Here is a 6975-nt window from a genome sequence, read left to right as displayed (position 1 = left end):
TTTGGCGCAAGGCTCAGTATTTTATAATGTACATAAATTATTTGTGTTGCCAAATGAAAGAATAAATTCTTTTTTTCTCTATTGACCATGAGAGGAATAATAAGTTATTGCCATATGAAAATAGGACATAACTTTTTGAAATTTAAATTTAAAATAGGAATAAAAGTGTTCACTTTTTTCATATTCAAATTTAAATATGGGAAAAGACTCAAATATGTTATCGAACTTTTAGAAAAACTTATTTATGTCATTCTTTAAAAGTTGAATTCATTTATGTTATTGTTGTTAAAGAAAAGATTCATCCATGCCTTTTTTTTAAAACTCCAATTTTGCAAAATTATTTTTTACACGCTAAACAAAGTTTAATACTTATACTTTTTGCTTGTTTTTCTTCGCAAACACCAAGAACACATGGCGAACATAAACAACTCCCAAATTTTCAACATCTTCAATTTTCACAAAATCATCTCAAATTTTAGCTACATTATTAATTTTTTTTAAAAAAAAAAACTTCAATTCTAATATCAGTTGCATACTTCAAAAAGTTCACCCATATTAAAAAAATATATTCCAAAATGAAAACCAGTCCAAAATTTCAAATTTTTCTGTGATTCTTGTTTTTGTAGTTTTTTTATATTAATTCTTTGTTGACTAGTGTTTTTTGAGTTTATGTTGAAAACTTCAAATGATTTGAATTTGTTGAGAACCTACCACTAAAGAATGTTGAAGTTGTGAAACTTCGAAGAAATTTCAATTGGGTCTTGTTGAGTAAGGTTGAATTTGAGCTCTAAATAAATTGAGTTTTGGTATCTAGCTCAGAGCGAAACTACTCTTAAAATTTGAGGCGATTCATGCAGAATTGAATAAGTTCAAAATTTGGGAATTGTTAATGTTCTTATGTGTTCTTGGGTGTTCTTAGGGATATAGAAGCAAAAAATATACATATGATTCAAAAGCATTAATAGAAAAGTGTTAAACCTTGTTTAGTATGTAAAAAATGATTTTGTAAAATCGGAGTTAAAAAAAATTGCATGGATAAACTTTTTCTTCAACAACAATGACATAAATGAGTCAAACTTTTAACAAAAATGACATAAAAAATTCGATAACGTATTTGAGTCTTTTCCCTTTAAAAAATGAGAAAAATCTGACAATATATTTATCATTACAAGACAAATAAAAATTCAAAATTCTAATCTTATTCTCTTATATTATTATGTTATTATATATAATTGGCAGTTAAGAAGAACTAAAATAATTATTATTGCTAGCATTTTGAGAGAATCTATTTATTAGTTTAGTGGCTCGTATTTAGTCCTTTCATAACTATTTCTATATAAGAATCAGAGGAGTCAGAATTTTTAACAAGTGGTTTTAAAATTTGCAGAACTAAACATATGAAATAATTGAAAGGGGTTCGACATCTCTTATATATATATTAATGATATATAAATAATATAATTTTTCGTCGAAAAAGTCCGAATGCTCCCCTTCGCATAAGGTGGCTCCGCTCCTGATAATAATAATAATAATAATAATAATAATAATGAATAAAGAAAGAAGTAAAGTTATTATGAAAATTGTCTCACGTAGTTATTGATTTTAGCTTTCCTAGCCCCTCCATAGCTTTTAACAAGAAACTTCCAATTTTATTTCATATTATTATACTCTTTTTTTTCTTTTCAAAATTTGCTACTCGAAGATGAGATTCTTGAGAGTAGAGGCATCTTTTTTTGAATTTTAGAAGAAAATAATAAGATGTTTTGAGCTTTTCTATTATACAAAAAGTTTAAATGATAATTTTATTCATGTTAATGTGCATTAGTTCAAAATAAAGACTATCTCAGCTTTAAAAATGTGATTACAATATTAATTGATTTGAATAAATAACGTTAATACACATTATATAGAGAATATCAACATACAATAAAATAAAAGCATACAAACTTCAACTGGAGTCGTTGAGCTATCATTTTGCCATAAATTTGTAAATTTGAGTGTTTGTTGTTGTGAATGTACATATATTTTACTTAGAGATTATGATGTTCTGTGAATAAAAATGCTCGAAAATATTTTAAGATTAAATTTTATAGTCAAATAAATACTTAAAGACAAATTTTTAAATTTGACCAAATTTCATAACCAATTGAAGATAAATTTTTAAATTTGATCTAAAATCTATAACCAAACACTTTAACTTCAAATCTCAAAATCTGCTTTTGATGTATATTTCCCCCAAAAAATATCCACTTATTTGTAACTTTTTTTTTAACTAATAGATATTTCCAAGTAACTATAATTTAATGAATTATAGTAGCTAGAAATTGTGTATTAACACCTGTAGAGGTAGGCGGAAAAAATATTAAGGAGGAGATGATTAAATAAGACATGACACAATTTGAGGATATAGCCTCAGATAGGAGGATGTAGAGAACGTGATTAAGATGGACTAGTAGGCAGTGGAGTGTTGTCTTTTTCTTTCAACTGTTCATGCTTATTTTTGCTTGTCTTTGTACTAGTTATATTAATGTAATTTTTCTTTTGATATCTATCATCATCTGTTGTTTATTGTATTTCAACTATTACATTATTTTGTACGATTGGCATTGCATCTCTTATTAGTGACAACATTTTCTTATTCTTTGTACTTGAATTTGCTATGCCTGAGGCGAGGTCACTTGGAAATATCACGAGGTAGTGATGATACTTGTGTACACTTGACCCTTCTGAGATATTCCACTATGTTATTGTTGTTGTTGCTGATGATAATGATAATAAACAATATGAATAGATTGAGATCGACAAATATATTTGTTAGGAATGATTGAATATTCTTAATAGATTTTAAATTTTTTGGATGTAAATCAAATATCATATTTTTTTTATTTTTTTTTTAAAAAAAGGGTAAAATGTGTTTTAAAAAATTATGATCAAATGTATTTCAATTTTAATTCAAACTTCGCTCAAATAATTTCTTTTAAAAATTACAAATTTATAGTGAAATAATAGGTAAGTCTGAGATAATTCGTTGCTCAAGATGGTATCTCTTTAATTTGTTGAGCAAAACTACTAGTATCAATTTATTTAACAAGTTTTGATAAATATGATGTACTTTTTAAGTACTCCCCCTATTCATATTCACAGGAGGAATTTTAACAAAACCAAAAAGGGGATAAAATAATTGGACTAAAACTGCTTCAAAATACTTCTTTTTTAAGTGGTGTAATGTTTACTTGGTGAATAAATAAATCTATTATTTGCCAAAAAAAAAATTATATTATATACTTCAACTCAAGTTCACGATCATTTTCTAACTCATACCGTTAATACTTATATATATTTATATTGACTTTCAACATGAAATTAATTCAATAAAATAAAATAAATGGTACATTGATTGGGGGGCCAAAAGGGAAAGGCCATTGCCTCGTTAGGCGTGAATGTTGATCTAATGGCTCTGTGCCTACGTATGATATGTGAATGAAAAGTTGAAGAATTAATGTTTTTTAATCATTTTGAAAATTTTAAAAAAATATACTTGCATTAAAATAATAGTAGGTCCCATTTAAATCAGTTTTTACATTTGAAAACTTTCTTTTTCTGGAATAAAAAGTCACCTATTTTATTTATTTATATTTATGGAACCGTTGAACAAGTAACATATAGGGACTATTCCTACCCCCGTAAAAGAATTAATGATTTTTACGGAAGTAGTAAAACATAAGCCTAGGAGGGCTATGTAATCACATAATTTGTTATATTCGAATTAAAGTTTGATTATTTGAATTTTTTTAAAATTTAAAATTTAAATTTTATATCTTTAAATAAAAAAGAATTAGTCACAGCAAAATATATTTTGATGGTGAAATCTTTAATTTTTTCAACGACATTTTTATAAAATGTAATACAAAATAAGTGTGTGAAAAAAAATTTCGATAATTGTACCCTTAGAAAATTTTATTACATTTGAAACAAAAACTAAATGAAAATTACTTTGATCACATCACAATAAATAATGATGTCGAATTAATTACACTTTGCCTTTGCCTTGTATTTAAATCATTAAACAATTGATTTTTAGGCTATACTTAAAAAGGAAAATTTCATAAATACTTAGAGTTGAATCATAATTAGCTTCATTAGCTACATATTATATAATTACTAAGCATAGTTATAATTACAATAGCTATTGTATGTCTTTCTTCATTTATTTTTATATAATTTGTACTCTTTAATTTAATTAAGAGGGAAAATTTAGGCTATTCAAAAAGAAAAACAACCTTATCTGATTAGAGTTTCCTATCAAATATAACTTCTAAAGAAATTTGTCATTATTAATTAATATTAACGACATGATAATTGATAAAAAGTTATAATCAATTAAAGATTAAATGTATTGAATTTAAATTATATTAATTAAAATTTACCAATAAAAATGCTAATGTTTTTGATAAAATTATTTCATGATGGTAAAAAAGTGATTCACATAACATGGATCATTGCCCCTTTTCTCTACTTTGTGGTGCTCTTTAATTTTCCAAAGTTTATCTTTGTTATTAATACCCATCGATAAGGTATAAATATCTCTAAAATATAAATTATTTAGAGATATTTTTACAAAAATTAGGATTTTATTATTTTGTGAATTCATTTTTTTTTGTATTTTTGTATATCTTTTGTGCTGACATGACATCTTCAATCGCCTAAGGTGATTGTGTTTGTACACACATGCTTTTCACGTGTGTATATATTTACTTTATAATTTAATTTTAAATTTCTTAACAAAATATGCTCGGTTTCTTTATTTTATATTTATATAAAGTTAATACATATATATATATATATATATATATATATATATATATATATATATATTTATCTTCATTCATTGCTTTTTTTTCCCTATTTTTTTTTATTTATTTTTGTTTTTCATTTTGATTTGATTTCTAATATCTTATATTTAAAATAAGTTAATTTTAAACTAATATCAAAGTAAGTGAAGAAAATAAAAAAAATTAAACCGTTAAATATAAAGGACATCTTTTAAGAAAAATACAGACAATTTTTAAAAAATAATTAAAGGTGAAAAAATATAAATTAATTTTAAAAAATTTAAAAGTGCGAAAGAGATTAAAATAAGTATTTTAAAAATGGAATCATATTATTGGTCAACAGAAACTAATTTTGTCCATTAATGGTATATTTTTGAGTGTAATGACAAATTACCCATCACATCTCACGTAGCTTTTGCTCACCTCTGTCTATAATTTTTTTCCTTTAATTGACAATCACGTGTATTCTAAGAAAGATTATTTTAAAAAGGTAAATTAGATTTTTTACTGCATTATTACATGAAAAAAATTATTTATAATAATAAAATTATTTATAATAATAATTAGCAACTTAAAATATTTAAAAAGGCTTTAAAAATTTAGTGTATTGTAATTTTTTTATTAGTATTATATAAATTAGAATTAAAAAATAACATATATCATTTAATGTCATAAAAATAATATAAATCACAATAATTAAGAATATAATTTGGAATAGGAATAACAAGTATAACAATAATTAAAAACTTAAATATTTAAAAGTCAAATAGAAAATTTGATTGACTCTCAAAATTTCATCAACACTACATAAATTGAAACAAAATAAGTAATATACATTATTGAAAATGACATCAAAAAACACTATAAATCATAATAATCAACAAAATACAAGTTTAGAAGATGTATGAGAGAATTACGTAAAAAATATTATAAATTAATAATTAATAACTTAAAATATATCAAAATAAAAATTTAATAAACTCTCCAAATTCTATTTAAGGAAAAATTATATGAAATAACAAATTATTAATTCAAATTAAATTCTATAGTCATAGTTTATATTATTTGTAATTCGCAGCAAACATTTCATTTTTTTGACATACGATTCGCTATAGAATTAGCCATTTTCGATATATAATTAGTCATTTCATACATTTCGATATAAAATGTATAAAATGCGTTTATATAAAGCAAGAGAAAGTGTATATACAAATACAAATACATATATATTTATCCTACACACTTATAATTATAGAAATACAAATCTTGTTAGAAAAATTACAATGTATAAATGAATTCATGTAAAACTGGATATATCTAGCGAATTATACAATTCAAAAGTTCCATATCAAACATAAGATTTGCTATGGAACGCAATTATACAAACTATAGATATAACATACAAATATAATTTTTATATTTGCTATATGTAAAAGTTACTCTTTTATTTATGCATATAAATTAAAAACAAAAGAATACATAATGTCACATAATTAATAAATATGTATACTGACTACCTATAAAGTTATCAATTGAAAAAGAATGTGTTCAATTTGTGTATTCATCACTCATCTTCAAGAGAATGTACACATTTTCGATGCCACCTTATCATTTATGATATATTTACTCTTTATAAATTATTTAATAGATAATAAAACCCTATTTAAATTTATATATTTTTAAAATTTTGATTATAATCTAAAAATACTTATGCATTATTTAAATATTTAGCTATATTTGAGACAAGTAGATTTGCGAATAAGTACAAAACAATGTTCCATGGACTGACAAAATATACAGACATATCTTTCATCATTTATCAATCAAATAGTCAGACATATTTTAACATTCATCTTCAAAGGTTAAAAATTAATTTTCATTATACAATATATTTTTATGATGATATTTTGGTACAGTGAAATTAACAGAAACAGAAAGAAATTTCACGCTGAACTTTCATGTGTAGCAAATATAAAAATTATATTTGTTTGTTATAGCTATAATTTGCATAATTATCATTCGTAATAAACATAAATATGTATTTTTGCTATATATATACTAAAAAAAAACAATTGTATAATCTGTTTCTGCATACATATACAAAAGATTAATTGTATAATTTGTGTTTGTATAACGCGAAAAA

This window comes from Solanum lycopersicum, chromosome 4 (genome assembly GCF_036512215.1).
Source record: "Solanum lycopersicum chromosome 4, SLM_r2.1".
In the NCBI taxonomy this organism is placed as follows: domain Eukaryota; kingdom Viridiplantae; phylum Streptophyta; class Magnoliopsida; order Solanales; family Solanaceae; genus Solanum; species Solanum lycopersicum.
The sequence above is the reverse complement of the archived record's forward strand: the minus strand, read 5'-3'. Positions refer to the sequence as shown.